Source organism: Aulonocara stuartgranti (assembly GCF_965226115.1).
Source record: "Aulonocara stuartgranti genome assembly, chromosome: 7".
Taxonomy (NCBI): Eukaryota; Metazoa; Chordata; class Actinopteri; order Cichliformes; family Cichlidae; genus Aulonocara; species Aulonocara stuartgranti.
The window spans coordinates 65966631-65985732 of NC_138945.1; the positions used below are offsets into that span (position 1 = coordinate 65966631).

At 41.9% G+C, this 19102-nt stretch overlaps 1 protein-coding gene across 1 annotated transcript in view; it reads left to right on the plus strand.

The window, feature by feature from the left end:
* Positions 1–6271: 6271 nt before the first annotated feature.
* The window catches only part of hipk2 (homeodomain interacting protein kinase 2), a 91829-nt gene continuing 78998 nt past the window's right edge, over positions 6272–19102 (plus strand). The window contains exon 1 of the mRNA XM_082542566.1: positions 6272–6370. The gene's annotated coding sequence lies outside the window, so the exon portion shown is untranslated. The remainder of the gene's footprint in view (positions 6371–19102) is intronic.

A 19102-nucleotide genomic window follows, 5' to 3' on the forward strand; every position in this document is an offset into this window, starting at 1 on the left:
ACAAGGGCCAGTGTATCAGACCAAGTGGAGCTGCTGCTACAAAATTAAATCTTCACAACATTGTTGGGTATTGAATTTAAATAGCAATGTTCTCCCTCAAGTCACTTCATGGCAAAAATAACTTTAGAAACTTGAAAAATATTTTTAGTTTTTTCTCCTCGTTGTTCTGCACCTCTGGTGGTACGCAGTACAACAAATAACCCCAGAACCTGCGAGAAACTCTAAACAAAATGGTCTGAATAATGTATAAAAATAAATAAAAATAACAGTAGAACGTTGTGTTGATGTAAACAGTATTTGGTGTGGGATACTCTCAGCAGGAGTGCTCATTAAGCTGAAAAACCCCAGATATATTAGTGCGTACACAGTTTCACTGTTGCTCTGCGTCTGACACTAAGCTGCTATTGTGTTCAATAGATTGTATTCTGTGGCTTTGAGTGACACATTGGTTGGCGTCTAATGTGAATGTAAGCGCTGCAGACTGGGTGAGAAATGATGTTTGTTTCCCTTGTTGCCGTAGCGGAGAGCGTGCGCGTTTGCATGAGCGTGTTGCAGAGAAGAGAAAAGCTCGAGTGTGTGTGTTTGTGTGTGTTTGTGTGTATTTGTGTGTGTGTTTGGGAGAGAGAGAGATGTTTTGTTTTCTCATTCCAACGGCTCACATTCCATGCTTGACATAAATTTGAAAAAATCAACAAATGTGAGGCCGCACAAACAGCTGAGTTAAAAAAAACAAAAACAAATGAGATTTTGTCGGTGACATGAAACTACCAGTTGTAAATAGAGGAGGGGGGGGGGCAGCAGCACTTACTGCATGTACAATTTAATGCACACAATCACAGTTTAAGTCAGGTTCAGTCAAAACAGGAGCAGATGGTGGTGTTGTAGTCAAGACTGTCTCATGGAGAGATTTTTTGTGCGCAGGGTGTCTGTGTAAACCCGGACTGCACAATTTTCAATGACAGGGTCAACACGTGAATAATCTCGGCTACATGTGATACGCAGTGATATGTTCTATATGCAAACAGTAAGATAAATGTTTTTGTTTTTTCACTGCTGCACACATCATGTGCCAAATAAAACACAGTTTATCACTGTAATGATTATGATCACCGTTATTATCGTCATCAGAAGCAGCAGCAACAGTTCAATGAAATAACATTAAGCAGATGGAGAAATGAGAGAGGAAAAAACTGAAAGACCGCAGGATAAAGAAGCAGGAATAACTGCCAGGAGATATTGGATTTGAAATACACAGCTCACTGTTTTAAAATGCAGCATGGCAATAAAAAAAAAAGCAATATACTTTTGTTGGAATCAGCTAGAAATACAATATTTAAATTGAAATGCATGCAACAGTGTTTTGCTTAAATTTAGTACAGCTATTATGCAAGGTTTCTACCTTTGCAAACATGATTTAATCTTGGCTGCTTTTTTATATTGGATTTAGATATTGACACTCGAACTACAAACACCCTAAACCTCCACGTGAAGCTGCAAGTTTGAATATCTTCTCAATTATAATTTGAGTTGATGTTGACCTTACTGAGAGACAAACCAGCTAAATGCAAGTGCAAAGATGATTTTTCTCTTAGCATAAAATTTTTAAAATGTAATAGTAAGTGAATAAGTTCATCAAAACTAGTTCAAGTTGATTCAAGCCAAATGCAAAGCACATTTTCTAGCCTGCTGCAGCAGAGGATGTAGTAAGGGCAGCGGATCGTCTCATTAATGCCCTCGTGCCTGCAGCACTAAACTTACCTGCACTGCTCTTAAAATGTCATGCATATACTGTCCCATTATAAACAGGGGGAACTATGATTAGCTGTGACACTGCCTGTGTTTTAACTATCTGCATCTCCATTTAAGAGGGGCTGTCTTTACTTTACAGCCATTATTGGTGCTTTTGGTGTAGTCACTGAGTCACTGTTAGACTTTTCTGCTGAACAGAGGGCAGGAAAGCAGGCAGGTAAGCCAATCTGTGCTGTGTTCTCATTAACCGCCTGTGGATGCGCAGTGAGTGGGGGGGGGATGCTGTAAGAAAGAGAGCGAGTGAGTGACTGAGTGGGTGAGACAGAGAGAGAGAAGAAAAAACAACGGTGCAAATGAGGAAAATTGGAAAAGGTTTGTCTTACTCTCTGTGATAGGAGGAAGAGTACTGAGCAACTTGTGAAGGGAGCTTTGTTACTTGATCAAGACACACATTTTGTGTGAATGTGCACTGACTCACACGCATTGCAGTGTGTATTACCATGGGTACACGCACAGGTCCATGTTTGTGTTTTTGTCTGAAGTGTGCATGCACATAGGGGTCCCAGCCCATCTGCACATCTTTATGGAGGGGAGTAATTGACTGGTGGAGGACAGGGCTCAGCACCACAGGGAACCAGCTGGAGTTATTGAGGGATGAGCAGCCTGCCTTTGGGAACCAGCATCTCTCTTTCTCTATTCACAGGGAGGGTGGAGATATCGGTAGGAGCACAAAGCAAGAGAGGGAGAGAGAGTAAAAGAGAGAGACAGGAGTTAGAAACAAAACTCTGTGGTAAAAGCATCACCTCCATAGCATGACAAAGTAGGGTGGGGGTGAAGGGACAAAGGAAGGGATGGGGAAGAAGCCTCCGGGAGTAGCATCTTTTCTTTTATCACAGTGTCCCTGGTCTGAGATAGGGATGGCGGGAAAAACATTTTCTACTGTGTGCCTCAATATTTGATCATAATCTTTCATATTTTTTGCGTTATTACTTGTTATGAAAAATAAAATATAAAAACTGTGATGATCTGTTTGAATTCAAAATGTATATTCTATAACCAGATGATGATGTTCATCTTCCTCACCAATTAAACAAAGCTTTAAAGAAAAAGAAAAGGACACAAGCAAGCAAACCTACTGAAAACCTAAAAAGGTATCTGAAAAAAGGCAGTGTGTGTATAAAAAAAGACAAACTACCAACAAAGATAAGGATGCTTCTTAACTCTATAAAAAGCAGCTGCCATCTCACCATAATAACACCTGCAAGAGCTAAATCGCATAGTCGATACAGAAAAGTGTGTTTGAGGGGCCAACACACAAAAATACTGAAACGCTGAAATAAGGCTGTACTGGAGAGAGACAAGCGCCCGCTGACATAATCAATCACTTCACTTGTATGAACTGTCTTTCAAATAATTCAAACAAATTAGATCTGTTAGAGTAGAGAGTACCTGATGTCTTCTGTTAAACCAAAATAGTCTGATCAGTTTGGGGAAAAGTGTCAGTGGCCCCATCACGGTATCCCTACATTATACTGAGACACTTCAGTGGTGTTCATATTTGCTAGACTCTTCCTACATTTAGTAAATGATCCTTTTATTTTGCTGAATTTTAAACATTTTACTTTTTCTTTTTAAAAAAAATATTATTTCTTAATATTTGGTTTCGTCTTGTCTTGTTTTTACCTTGTCAGGACATTTGTTTGGTCATTTGTACACTCAGAAAAATAAAGGTACCAACTGGAACCGAAAGTGGTTCTTTAGACTGATGCCATAGAAGAACCTTTTTAGTGCCACAAAGAACCTTTCAAGCAATGGTTCTTTGAAGAACCTTTAATGGTGCCCCAAAGAACCATCAAGAAATGGTTCTTTGAAGAACCTTTTCTAAAAAGGTCTTTAAAAAGACATCTGAAGAACCATTTAAGAACCATAATTTTTCTGAGAGTATTCTATTTTTCTTTTGAATTGTTAACTTATCTCTGGATAAATGAAATTTATCTTACTTTATGGACTCTGAAGGAAACCTGTTTGTCAGACAGACATTACATTTGTATATTTACAGAAGGAATAAAGCAAAAAGTATTCATACACTGAGGCCGCCTACAGGGAGGAGGTGGATCGTCTGGCTGAGTGGTGCGACAGAAACAACCTGCTGTTTAACACCGAGAAGTCCAAGGAGCTCATCGTGGACTACAGGAGGAATGCTGACCCACACCCACCCATCCACATTAAGGGGACGGCTGTGGAGCGTGTGAGCAGCTTCAAGTTCCTGGGAGTCCACATCTCCGAGGATCTCACCTGGACGACCAACTGCTCCAAGCTGGTCAAGAAGGCTCACCAGCGCCTCTTCTTCTTGAGGACTCTGAGGAAGAACCACCTGTCCTCAGATATCCTGGTGAACTTCTATCGCTGCACCATCGAGAGCATCCTGACCAACTGTATAACAGTCTGGTACGGGAACTGCTCTGCCTCGGACCGGAAGGCATTGCAGAGGGTTGTGAAAACTGCCCAGCGCATCGCCGGAGCACCACTTCCTGCCATAAAAGACATCTACAGGAAGCGGTGTCTGAAAAGGGCTGGGAAAATCATCAAAGACCCCAGTCACCCATCACATAGACTCTTCACCCTCCTGCCCTCTGGGAGGCGCTACAGGAGCCTCCGAACTAAGACCACCAGGTACCGGAACAGCTTCTTCCCCACAGCTGTCAGACTCCTGAACTCTGCCTCCTGACATCTGACCCACGTTAAACTCATGGACTGAACATACACACACCCACAATGGACAACTGTACCCTCAAACACACAATAATAACATGGACTGAACCACCACTCACAACCACTAGCACTTTATATAGCCTCTGTAGAAATTATCCACACCCTCACTTATCTTAACTGCACTACTGTATAGCTCTGTAATAATCATTCTGTACATACGATAATTTTTAACCCTACAACTGTTTACAACTTGCATAGTTCCCATTTCTGTATAACTGTATATCTCAGATTTCTGTATAGTTTTTCATATTTATATCCTGTTCATATCCTGTACCCAGCTTGTACTCACTACAGCCTATACACAACTATAGTTATAGAATATTCACAACATACTTAATACCGTGTACATTATAACATACCATAATAGACCCATTTCTGTAATATACTCACATATCTATATTATTGCTAATATATATTGTAATATATCTATATCACTAAAGCAATTCTGGATGGATGCAAACTGCATTTCGTTGCCTGTGCATGTGCAATGACAATAAAGTTGAATTCTATTCTATTCTATTCTATTCTATTCTAACTAACTAGTGATGTGTCGGTCATAAACAAAAAGGCTCTTAGAGCCGAGTCTTTGGAGTGAACGACGCGAGCCGGCTAGGTGGGTTTTTTTTTCCTTTCTTTCTCTCACCCTCTCTCTCTCGCACTTTTTTCCACTTCACTCCGCACGCGAGCCTTGTGCTTGCGCTGGGAAGAGGGGGGAGGGACGGTAGTTATAACAGAGCCGGTGGGAAAGAGAGAGAAAGAGAGCCAGGGACAACAACGTCACATTAGAAAGGTATAGTAATCATCCACAACTATTTTCAGTTGCAGATGATAAAGGATTCATAAAGTTTATTCATGCAGGCCCATATGACAGAGAATATGCAACTTCTTTTTGTTTTCATATTTTAATTTATATTTAATTGTGTTGTGGTTTGCTGTGTTTCGTGTCAAGGCTCTGTGTGTGGGCAGGCGGGCATGAGGATCCAAACGTAGGACTCAGAGACTGAATACAACTCAAAACCTCAGCTTTATTGCTGACGAAGAAACAAAACATGAACTGAACTTAACAATGAATACTGACACAGAACCAAAATAAACAGGCCCGATCAGAGGGTACAACACAACACTGACACCAAGAAACACGGGGCTTAAATACACTGGGGCGTAATAAGAGAATGGAAAACAGGAGGGAGACACAGCTGGGAGAGATTAGGGCTAACGAGACAGGGGGAGCGAAGCAAGACACACTGACATGAGACACAACCTTTCAAAATAAAACAGGAAACAATTCACGAAGACACAGACTAGACACAGAACTAAACTTATACTAAATACGAGACTCAACCAAAGAACTAATCCCTCACCAAGAATAACTGAAACATAGATTTATCATAATAATCAACAAAGGACAAGAATCAGAATACAAAATCAAACCAAAACATAAGGACTCAAAATACTGGGTCAAACTGACCCAGCACCGTGACATTTTGTGTTGTTTCACTTTAAATTTGTTTAAAAGGAAAAAGCTGAAAATTTAAATAGTTAAAAGTTGAAATGTAAATAGCTGGTTTTTGTATTATATGATTTATTTATTACATTTTATGTGGAGTAAATAAATAAAAGTATATTTACGGTTGCACCTAGAGACAAAGCACGTACAAACTCCAAAACACGCAAAAACTCCAAAACACGTAAAAACTCCAAAACACGCAAAAACTCCAAAACACGTAAAAACTCCAAAACACAACAGAAGTGCTCCAGGATGCTAGGTGGCAGTGTTGAGCTTTTGTTACCTAGTGGCTACACAAGCCGGGAAGTACCAACGACCGGATTTGGTGTGTGGTAGTAAAAGGTAAATGAACATTTTTTTTAAACTATTTGAATATATATGTGTGCTTGTGTATAAATACACAAACAATACACATATGCTTATGTTTTGGAAGTTCAGCTAATGCTAGAAATGTGTTTTGGAGTTTGTGCGTGTTTTGTCTCTAGGGGCTACCGTATATATTTACATATAAACATATATAAATAAAACCACGTTTTTTTTACATTAGTAATTCCTTTTGTGCATAATTTTACATTGTTGTTAATAATAAATTAACTAAAGCAACAAAACAACCTGAAGAGCCGGTTGGGACCCGAAAGAGCCGGCTCTTTTTAGTAAGCCGAGCCGAAAGATCCGGATCCCTATAAAGAGCCGGAATTTCCATCACTAGAACTAACATATTTACCTTTTCAAAATTAAAATAAATCCTCTCTTAATTTTTGTCCTTTGATGCGTGAAAATCATTTTCAGCTTATCTATCTGATGTTTTTTATGAAGGAATGTCCCCTTGAAAAAGAAGCGCAGGTTGTGTGAAAAGCTCTCATGACAGGTTGTTTGGCTCTGAAGGGGCAGCAAAGTATTAGAGTAGTTAGCACGGTTGCCTGGAAGCAGGAAAGCTCAGTGTTTGAAGCTCATTCCATGTTCTCCCGGTGCTTGTGTGGGTTTCCTCCAGGTACTCTAGTTTCCTCCCACAGTCCAAAGACATGCTTGTTAGATTAATCGCTGACTTCTAAATTGGCTGTAGGTGTGGATGTTGTTTGTCTCTCTGTGTTAGCCCTGTGATGCAGTCTACTCTGCCTCTTTCTCTTAGTTAAAATCAGCTGTGAGCTCTCCATTGTATGTTGTGAACTGCAAGGCACCTGTAAAGACAGATAATATATAATAGCACTGCAATATATTTGCTGTACTCCCTAGTTTAAATTATTACGAAAAAATTGCATGCATTTTTCAGTTTCACCTTGCAGGATTACACTTTACATTTTCATATAACATTAGAGGGAACCCATGAAAAAAATATAACTTTTGAAGGTCTGAAAATGTAAATGGCAATATGGCTGATTTGTATTCCCCTGGATCACATTTCCATCACTAATGCAAGTTAACCAAAGTACTAAGTACACACGATTATCATCACACTTATTCCCAGGGTGCATGATTACAGCCAGAAATCATACAGGACATCACACTGGGGAAATGTCAACAAAATTGCAATGCTAACAGGCAACACTAACCGTGTGTAGACAGTCCAACACACACTGTTGGCGTGTTTAACCTCAAAGCCATCATTTGTCTAATAAAACCTGATTCATTTAGTACTTAGTGAGTAGTAATAACAGTAAGAAGTGAAAACTGTACTTTACACTATTATCATTAAACTCCTGTAGTGTAAGTTTTCACGTATAATTGTAAATACGACCATGTTAAGAATGACAGTGTGCTTCGATAGCCTAGCAAACACTGTGCAGACAAAAGATTTAATCAAAATGGAGTACAGTTGCTGTCATGTGAGCTTTATATCTCAGTAGCCCACATAAGGCCAATTTGAGGTACAGTATAATTACACTCAGTTCACAGTAATTCTCTGCCGTTCTCTTCATGAATAATCCTGCATGATGAGCGGCAGGTAGGCAAGCTGTGGGCGAATTCACAAACAGTATTATCAACCCACTTGCAATCATGCAATCAGCGCATTTTATAATATTACCGGTGAACATACAGCATATCTGCTGTGACTGTGAAAAGTGATATGTGACCATTTAAAAACACCCACATATCCAACCAGCAGAGCACAATACAGTCTCCAGAGAGTCACTCCATTCATTAACCCCCGTCCTACTGACATATTTAACGTACAAGGACAGACTGGAGTCCCTGGGGAACTCAAGACTAAATTACTGTAATAAACAAAAATAATGGTAAAAACAATAATAATAATAGTAAAACTTATTTTCAGAGCATTACTCATCATGTCATTAATATCATTTAATAAAAAAAAGATTATTGTCATTATTGTTGTAAAGTTACATATAATTTGCATATTTTGTAAAACTGAAATCTTAACATTTCTTTAATACAACTCGCAGCCTTTATCCAAAGTAGAATCCACGTTATTACGATCCTTTTATTCTGGAATAATGTCTAGTAAACATTACCTGTATTAGTTTCTGAATATGAAATAATTAAAATAAACACAATACACATCAGGCAGCCAATAGATGAAATCTCCCCAGCATGTTATGGGTCTGCCCCAAAATGGTCACACAGGCCACCACCCCAGCTGGCTCGTTTTAATGAAGAGGAGTGCGTATTCTGAGCCCCTCCTGAACAACCAAGCTCTGCACTCTCTCTCCAGGGCTGAGCCCAGACATCCTTCAGAAGAAACTCAATTTCATTGCTGTCTATTCTTTCAGTCTCTACCCAGAACTTGTGGCTATAGGTGAGGTTAGGAAGATCAACAGCTTTGCTTTCATGCTCAGCTCTCTCTTCACCATGACAGACCAGCTCCGCTCCCTCCTCTCTCATGAGCAAAACCCTGTTGGGGCAGCAACTCATCCCTGACCCAGAGTGGGGACTCCACCCTTTTCAGCCTCGGACTTGGAGGTGCTAATTCTCATCCCAGCCACTTCACGCTCAGTTGCAAACAAGTGCAAGCTAGAGGTCATAGCTCAATGAAGCCAACGGAGCTACATCATTTGCAAAATGCAGAGACGAGATCCCGAGTCCACTGAACTCGACACCGTCACCCTTTGGCTGTGCCTAGAATCTCTGCCAAAAAGCAACTCTGGGGGAATTCAGCAACCACGAGAAACGAGTTTGACTTTTTGCTGGCAATACGAACCAAGCTCTCACTACAGCTGTAACTGAAGCAACCACAATTAAAGCTAAACAAACACTATAGGCAGTTATAGCACAGAGATCTGCCACATGTCATGCTAACAGCATGCTGGCATGTGTTTCGGGACAAAAGTTAACACCGTTTTTAAGTAGAGTTAGCAGCCAAGCAAAGGACAGTTAAACCAGCAGGTGGAGGTTTCCTCATTCCTAAGAGGTTCATTGGTGTTCAGATTAGGGCTCGTAAGTTAGCAGCATCAGCTCTTCTCTTCACGTGTGGCGTGACCAGGATATGCCGCAGGTGTTTTTGGTAGATCCGGTGATTCCTCCAACATTCTGATAACTTCCAGCCTGGCAAGTTCCCCATCCAGATAATGAATGCTGCAATGAAGTCTTTCTTCTTTAAAATGACTGACATAGTACCCCTACCCCTCTAGATACTGTATGTTATCTTAATTTTTCAAGATATTAACTGAATAAATAGTTCCATATATTAAAACTGCATGGTTGGAATTGAAAAAGCACCAATCAAAGCATAAATAAACAAACTTACTTAATCATAAATACAGGAATGATTTAAAAAAAAATCACCTATGGGATATAGCAAAAAATATACTGGGGTCTGCATGGATCCCAGTCAGTAGGATGAGGGTTAGTGTTATCACTTCAAGGCAATATCATTTAAAATCCTGAGAAATGGTATTGCCTGACGAATGAGAAAAACAGTTCTATAAATCCTCTTTTCACTTCCAGGAAATGTTGTTATCAAAGACCTTTGGAAGACTGCAGGCACGTCTGTAAATCATACAGAAGGAGCAGACCTGCGATACCACACTGGATTATCTATGTCATAGTTTATTGCTTTTTTATTGTTAAGTGCCTCGTAATAAATACCAGCATCGATTCATGACCATTGATTCATGCATGGCCAAGTAACCTCCCCAGATGCTGAACATAGACGATGCACATGCAAACACACACGAGTACATGCAATAGAAAAGGGGGGAGAATGTGCAGAGGCACCCATACGGATAAGAGGATGCCAGTTTTAGGTCTCCCTGAGAGCCCCACGCTGGCCTGCTGAGACACAAGGATGAATAAATGCATATGTCCAGATGACATGTGCAAGGTAGAAGGAGACAAGGTATAAGGAAAGATTGGAAAAAGGATTTTAGAAGGTGTTGGCTTATAAAGATGAGCCCCCGTGCAGCTCGCTGCAGCATGGCGCTGACTTTAAAATGTAGCTTCTCGTCACAAGTGAACCAGTGTGTGTGAGTGTGCATGTGTGCGGAGCATTGTCCGTATTAGCTCAGCCCCAGTTCCCACATCTTGGCTGGTGGTCACACAGTTGCACCACTGCACACACATGGACACAATACACGGGCTTATCACACAGAGCAGAACACTTCTCTGATTAATAAGCTATGGCACTGCAGAGTCTCAAGCCAAAAGAATCCACGCTAACCAAATCTGGTTAGCTCTGGGCTGCAATCCTTCCCAAAAATGAACTGCACAGAGCATTGATCTCACTCTTCATAAACTGCAGATGGCTTTATCCCTGATTTTAGGACACAAGATCAGACCAGCCCATCTTGGCCCACTCCACTGTGCAAAAAGTTGTATTCCAAAATCAAATCAAATCAAATCAAATCACTTTTTATTGTCACATCACATGTGCAGGCACACTGGCACAGCACATGCGAGTGAAATTCTTGTGTGCGAGCCCCACAAGCAACAGAGATGTGCAAACACAACAACACAAACGAGCAAAATACAAGAATGGCCAACCTGAAACTAATAAATATATGTACAATATATAATAGTGTATGCATTTCTGGATGTGTATACTAAATATTTTCCTACGTGTGTGTGTGTGTGTGTGTGTGTGTGTGTGTGTGTGTGTATACACATTTTTACAAATTAAATAGTAAAAAAATAAAATAAAATAATAATAATAATAATAAAATATATAAAATATACAGAGTTGAATATGTGCAAAACAAGTGGCATTTATATACAGTGTGGAGTGCATAATGTTGAAGTTCCAGTAGTGAAGCTGAGGTGTCTATGACGTGTTCAGCAGTCTGATGGCCTGATGGAAAAAGCTGTCTCTCAGTCTGCTGGTACGGGACCGGATGCTGCAGAACCTCCTTCCTGATGGAAGCAGTCTGAACAGTTTATGGCTGGGGTGACTGGAGTCCTTGATGATCCTCCCCGCTTTCCTCAGGCACCGCTTCCTGTAGATGTCTTGGAGGGAGGGAAGCTCACCTCCAATTATCCGTTCAGAGCACCGCACTACTCGCTGGAGAGCTTTGCAGTTGTAGGCGGTGCTGTTGCCATACCAGGTGGTGATGCATCCAGTGAGGATGCTCTCAATGGCACAGTGATAGAAGGTCCTGAGGATGCGGGGGCTCATGCCGAATCTTTTCAGTCTCCTGAGAAAGAAGAGGCGCTGCTGCGCCTTCTTCACTGTTTTGTTTGTGTGTACTGACCATGTAAGATCCTCAGCCAGATGTACTCCAAGGAACCGGAAGCTGCTCACTCTCTCCACAGCAGCGCCGTTGATGGTGATGGGGGTGTGTACTTCTCTGCACCTCCGGAAGTCCACTATCAACTCCTTTGTCTTTGCGACGTTGAGGGTGAGATGGTTGTCTTGACACCAGTGGGTCAGGGCGCTGACCTCCTCCCTGTAAGCCGTCTCATCACCGTTGGTGATAAGACCCACCACTGTAGTGTCGTCCGCAAACTTCACAATGATGTTGGAGCTGTTAGTGGCTGTGCAGTCGTAGGTGTAGAGTGAGTACAGGAGAGGGCTCAGTACACACCCCTGTGGAGCACCAGTGTTCAGTGTGATGGGGGATGAGGTGATGCTGCCCAGTCTGACCACCTGGCGTCTGTCAGACAGGAAGCTAAGGATCCAGCTGCAGAGGGAGCTGCTCAGTCCTAGATCCTGCAGTTTCCTGTCCAGCTTCGAGGGAACGATGGTATTGAATGCTGAGCTGTAATCTACAAACAGCATCCTCACATACGTGTCTCTCTTCTCCAGGTGTGACAGGGCAGTGTGTAGTGTCAGGGCTATGGCATCATCAGTGGACCTGTTGTGGCGGTATGCAAACTGTAGAGGGTCCAGTGAGTCGGGTAGTGCAGAGCAGATGAAGCCCCTGACCAGCTTCTCGAAGCATTTGCTCACGATGGGGGTCAGGGCTACAGGTCGCCAGTCGTTCAATGAGGAGATGGTGGAGGATTTGGGTACAGGGACGATGGTGGCCATTTTGAAGCAGGCTGGGACTACAGACAGAGAGAGGGAAAGGTTGAAGATGTGCGTGAACACTCCAGCCAGCTGAGCCGCGCATGACCTGAGGACGCGGCCGGGAATCCCGTCCGGACCAGTAGCTTTGCGAGCGTTCACCTTCCTGAAGCACTTCCGCACATCCTCCTCAGACACAGTGTGCGCACTGACGTCATCCGCGGTGCGCACACTGTCCGGTCTCATGGTGTTCGCTGTGTCGAATTTAGCGTAGAATACGTTTAGATCCTCACACAGAGAGGCCGTGGTCTGCGGTGTGCTGGTTTTCCCTCTAAAGTCTGTGATCGTGTTTAGTCCCTGCCACATACTCCGAGGGTTGTCAAACTGTTGTTCCACCCTGTCCCTGTACTCACGTTTGGCTGCTTTGATCGTCTTCCGGAGTTGGTAATGTGCGTGTTTGTAGTTCGATGTGTTCGCGGAGGCAAAGGCGGTGTTCCGTGCCGCCAGTGCCGCGCGAACATCTCCGTTAATCCAGGGTTTTTGATTTGGGAAGGATTTGACTGTTCTGGATGGGACGACATCTTCCACGCATTTCCTGATAAATCCACAGACTGAGTCTGTGTATTCATCAATGTCTCTGGCGGCCACGTGAAACATTTCCCAGTCCGCGTGATCAAAACAGTCCCGCAGCGCAGACTCCGATTGGTCCGTCCAACAGTGCACCGCCCTCCGGGTTGGAGCTTCCTGTTTCAGCTTCTGCCTGTAGGCGGGCAGGAGCAGGATGGAGCAGTGATCTGATTGGCCGAATGGGGCGCGGGGGAGGGCTTTGTACGCATCCCGGAAAGAGGTGTAACAGTGGTCGAGTAGCCGGTTTCCACATGTGTTGAAAAGGATGTGTTGGTGGAGTTTGGGTGAGACTTTCTTCAGGTTTCCCTTATTAAAGTCTCCGGCTGTGATAAACGCTGCCTCTGGGTGTGCGGTTTCCTCGCTGCTGATCGCGCTGTACAGTTCCCTGAGTGCACGGTCAGTGTCGGCTTGTGGGGGAATGTAAACAGCCGTAATAATCACTGCTGTAAATTCCCTCGGTAGCCAGAATGGCCGGCACTTAATCATCAGGTACTCCAGGTCCGGTGAGCAGAAGGATTTGACCGGGTGCACGTTCGCATAATCACACCAGCTGTTGTTGATCATGAAACACACACCACCGCCTCTGCTTTTCCCAGTAAGATCCTGTGACCTGTCCGCGCGGTGCACAGAGAACCCCGGCAGTTGTATTGCGGAGTCCGGTACTTTGTCCGATAGCCAGGTTTCTGTGAGGCAGATCACGCAGCAGTCCCGCATCTCTCGCTGGAATGAGATCCGTGCCCGAAGCTCGCACAGCTTGTTCTCCAGAGACTGCATATTAGCCAGTAATAAACTGGGTAACGGTGGTCTGTAAGTGCGCCGTCTCAGTCGAACCAGAACGCCAGATCTTCTCCCTCTGCGTCGGCGTTTGCGGCCTCCAGGGCCAGAGAACAAAGGCGTCTCAGGTGAGATGAATGGGGGGTCTGCAAACGGAGCGTCCGTGTTGCAAAACTTGAACTTCGGAAAGTTATAAGAAAGACCGTCTTTTATGTCCAGTAAGGTTTGTCGGTCGTACACAAGGAGACAAGTGCTGCTCGTGAAAAAATAAAGGAAAAGTAAAATTAAACACAGAAGAAAGCCGTTGCTTGGGGGAGCTCGCGACGAGGCTGCCATACGCGCCTCTGCTGCTCCCACTCTTTTATCATCAAACCCCATTGGGGCTCAGGCAAGAATCTCAGCTACTATTCAATTTCCAGCCAAGCATGAATATTAATTGTTTTGTCTGAGCAAGGGCCAATCTCTTCACCATAGAGGACTAGATGTTGTTCATTACCATCGCTGAGCTGTCTTCATTATAGAGACATGTCCGTACAATATGCTTACGTGCACTAGTCTGCGTGTGCGAGCATGTGCACACAATGGAGGTTTATCTTTGAATATGGCTCATAGTTCTGCATGTCTGGTGTCCTCTGTGTCACATCACTGTCCGTCTAACACGATCAATCAAGAGAAAAAACCAAAAAACCAATGAGCTGCATCAATAACTGAGCCTGCGTTCTTCGCCCATGAATATTCCCATAATGAAACAATCTCTTATCGCAACATTGGCCTGGAAGCTTGTCAAAAAAGAAAAAAGAAAGAGCCCATGTGGTGGCTGAAATGTCTGCATTTTGTCTCTTTCTCAAATATGTACAATTACAATAAGTAACAAACACTGCAGGACAAAACGGGGAATTTTAGAAAGAAAGCAAGGAACATGTGCACTCATTGATTAATGTGCTGCTTATTGTCCTTTTGCATGTAAGCTAATGCCATTAACAAAAGAGCACTAGCCGACTGTATCCAATTCCCATCCCCCAAAGATGCAACAAAAGAAAGCAAAGGGAAGAAATAATGACCACATTCATTCCTTCAAAACATCACACATGGAAGAATCGCAGTAATGTCCTCCCTCAAGCAGCCTTCATTTCCATTAAGACTACATATCACTCTCTGGTCCCTATTAACCCGGGGACCTAGGCCATCCTTAGCTCAAACTAGCTGGAATACTTTGCATCAGCAGTGTGTTCATCACTTTTCCTCCCACTACTACTATTAACTCTGTGCTAAGACCATTATTTAAACACTGAAAGCAGAGCAAGTAATTTGGAGCAACGCAGAGCCAGCTCTAAAGTCTATTCTATAGCCACAGCTGCTGTGTGTAGTCTGGAATCTGTCGAGGGGCCAGTAAGTGACGCTCCATTGAGCCTCCACAAACAACATAAGACAGAAATGAACCACTGAGGCAGGAGAAAAGGGGGAATGTTTTTCCTCTAAAAGAAGATGGATAATGAAGCACAGTGGAGAGGGAAAAGAGGACAAAGAAAAGACAACTGGGAAAAGGCGAGAAAAAGTTAGCCTTATGTGTTACGCACATGCTAGAGAAGCTAATGCATCATCAGCTCGGTGCAGCATGAGAAAAAACTCGTTTTAACTACCTATTGACATCCCTATAGCAACGAAGATGTATATGACCATTGATCTATAGCTGTTCCATTCACTGTGAGTCACGTGGATCTCCCTACCTGTACCATCTCTGATGTTCTCACACACAAGCTCAGACAGGCACACACACACATCAACATAGCACTGTGCATCCCCTCCCCACAGAGCACATCATCCAGCTCAACAACAACAGCGATATTTACAGCCAGGCCCCCCAGGAGGCCAGGTTTCTTGTCACGAAGCCGGCCCTCCCAGCACACACAGAACTGTGGGTGACTTCAACAATCACTGCTGTCGGAGAGAGAGGACAGCTATTTCGGTCACTTACAGGAAGCACAACATTAGTGTGAATCCTCACATCTAAGACACTTCAATCCTTAGGAAACAATAACCGAGGCTTGGCCTTTGACGTCAGCTCGGTCATAAAGGTAGAGACGAGGCTAGAGATTAACAGGAGCTCTCTGAAGGGAACAGACCCTCTTCCTGTTGCTAGGAGGCTCCGAATGTGTCATCCTTTAATGGATGACTGTTGTTGTAAAAAAAAAATTAAGACAGGGATGTGGAAAGAAAGAGTGACTGCTAACAGGATGTTCTCTGTAAGGTAAAGCTCACTTTACCAGGACCTGTTGTTTATTCATAGCCTGGAGGTTAAACCACTACAGCATGGTTATAGTAGCTCTGATATTTCATTGTAGCATTCATAATACAACTTGTGACCTATTGTGTAATTTCACAAGAATTTATCATGTAATTGTTACAAATTTATGGTGCATGTCAGAAAACTGAACCAACAATTAATAGTTTTACCAAAAAAAAGAACAACGTTATACCAGGTAGTGTTTTTAAGTAACGAGTTTTCATAAAATGTTAAAAGAAAGGCATTAAGGCATTAAGGAATGAAATTCCCTTTCTTATAATCTAATTCTACAATCCTATTAGTGGTACTGGCTGTATTATAAAGTATCCTAATCTCTGTTTCTCAGCTTTTAATTGCAACTAACTATTAGTGGTGCAGGCTGTGTCATAGTCCTAACCCCACCCCACCTTTTTGAACAGTGATTGCACCTAATTTGGGGGATGGAACTTTTGGCATGCTCTTTCATTCAGGAGGTACAACGCTGAAGGACTACACTTCTGATCTTGGTGGACTTATGATCTGGCCAAACAGGGGGAAACAAACAAAAACAAAAGAATAATATGATAATAGTATTGAATGAAGAAAATCAAAATTAATTATTCAAGGTACTACAAGTCTGTAGTAGACTTTACTTAATATTATCAATTAATTGGGCGTTATTTTATTTATTCAGCAACAAGATAAACGTTAAACTGCTAAGCATATAATTAATAGAGGGATTGTGTTTTTTTATTTTGTAACCTTTAGATGATTTAATGAAAGCTGACAAAATGGACAAAATACACTAAGTAGCTTCTGATGAAAGAAAACTGAACAACAAGAACATAAAACAACATATTAAACCATTTTTTACCTTATATCTCAGTTTCTGAAATGGTATTTAATTCGTTTTTGTTCTTGTTTGTTTTGTTCTTTAGGCTAAGCTTTCTTTCATTTCAATTGTTCGTCCCTTTTCTACTGTAGGCTAGCAGTGAGCATTTAGATGCTGAAAATAACACCCTGAATACAGAAAAGCTACACAGTAAATGCTGGGAAATTACACCGTAAGTCCCAGCATGTATAACAGAGTGCTACAGTTTTTATTGCTAAAAACAGGGAAAACTTTAGATTACCAACTGATCATATAACACTTTTTCCAAAATTTACAGCAGAAATGACCTACTATAAATGTTATACTTAACTAAGAAAAAGTTAAGCACATGCAGTGTAAGTTGTCTTTATCCATACATGTATGTTAGATTGTGCCCGTTACTAACACCAGACACGTCAAGAATACCCAGAGTGTACATTTTATTCATTTCTGAGATTACAACCATCAGTTTCCCAGACTTTACACTCTATCTCACTTACAGTATATCCTCTTATATTAGTACATATTGTAAAACATTCCCCTGTACATCCACTTCCAGTATTTTATGAGGCGGGACTGGTATATTGTCCACTGTGTAAAAGTCCACAGAGCTCCGAGGTCGCACTGCAGCATCAGTGAGGTCAACAGTCAGTGGTGCCAGCATTTGTTTTCATTTCTGTGACTGTGGATGAAACTGAAAATGTCAAAAGAAAGAAGTACAGCTGCTCTGATGCTGATTGCATGACACAATAATCTCCTTTGTTTTCTTGTGCTATGATTAGATGCTCTGATACACGAGCCCCTAATCAAACAATAACTACTTCCCAGGATCGGCTAATTACAACTCAAAACAAACGCGTGTCCAGAGGGGAAGGTCGAAGAGGTTACAGCAAAACTGTCTACACTTCAGTATTATGGTGATCCGAATGTGTGTTTTTGTGTGTGTGAGTATGTGAAGGGCGGAAGCAATGGGCTGCTGCACCATCTCAGCACTTTTGACAGCGGCGTCCTGCCTCGTAGATGCTTCACTCTGTGTGAGCAAACAAGAAATCCAGTTATTTAGAAACTTTACAGGTGAGCAGCTCCTTCTTTTCTAACACACAATTACTGAAGATTTGACTTTGACTTGTCTGAGGACTTCCTGCAAACGCTTTACAAGGTCATTGTCATTATATTGTTTCAACTATATATCTTATCAAATGTTTCTTATATTATTAATATGTCTGGATTATCACCCTCCTGATAGTTTGATGCAACATTAGTCCAAAAAGCAGCAACTGCTGCTGTTTTTTTCACTACTGCTTAGTAGTTTACAACTTACGGTCTGCATTAGTGACTTATGTTAAAGACACCTCCAGCCACATGGCTGTAATAGCAATTTTTAGTGATTCGGGTGAACTAGTGCTTTACATATACGAGGGGAGGAGTCTGAGGAAAATGGACATCTTTGAAACAAAGTAATTATTTCATAATTCATAATTTCATAATTATAAACTACTTGTTGCTACACTGTTTCTATTTTGCCGATGCGATATAGGGACCATTAACCCACACAATAAAAGCTATTGTCAGTGTTTTTTTATTGTGTGTGTTAACTCTTTATTGTGCACTTTAACTCTGTGTTGTAGCTCAACTGTGTAAAATCAGGAAAATCACAGACTGCGGTCTGCTGTTTAGTCCCGAGTTGTAGTGATTCTGTATTAAGTGTGTTTGGGAATTCGGGAATTATAAGTAATTAATTAATTACCGCTGCTCTTCCACATGTGTAAATGGGCAAAACTCTCTGTCTTTTGGGAATTTTCCGAAATGTGCTTATAATTGTTCACTGCTTACAGCTACAAACAGCCATAAGCAACAAACAAATTGAGTTCTAGTTAATATTTTGTCAAAACTTTATTGTCAGGTGAGTCTCATTGATATGATTTTACTAAAGGTCGGGGGTACCTTAAGTAAAAAATGTTTTTATAAATATTTGCAGTCAAGCAATATGCTGAATTGAAGCTATCAGTAATAAATGTCTGTATTTTCTATTTTCATACATATTATTAATATCTTATCATACTGCGCACATACTCTGAAGTTTCATAAACTGAAGCGTGAGGCCTCCAATTATGTACAAATGTTTTTAGATTATTTGTATAT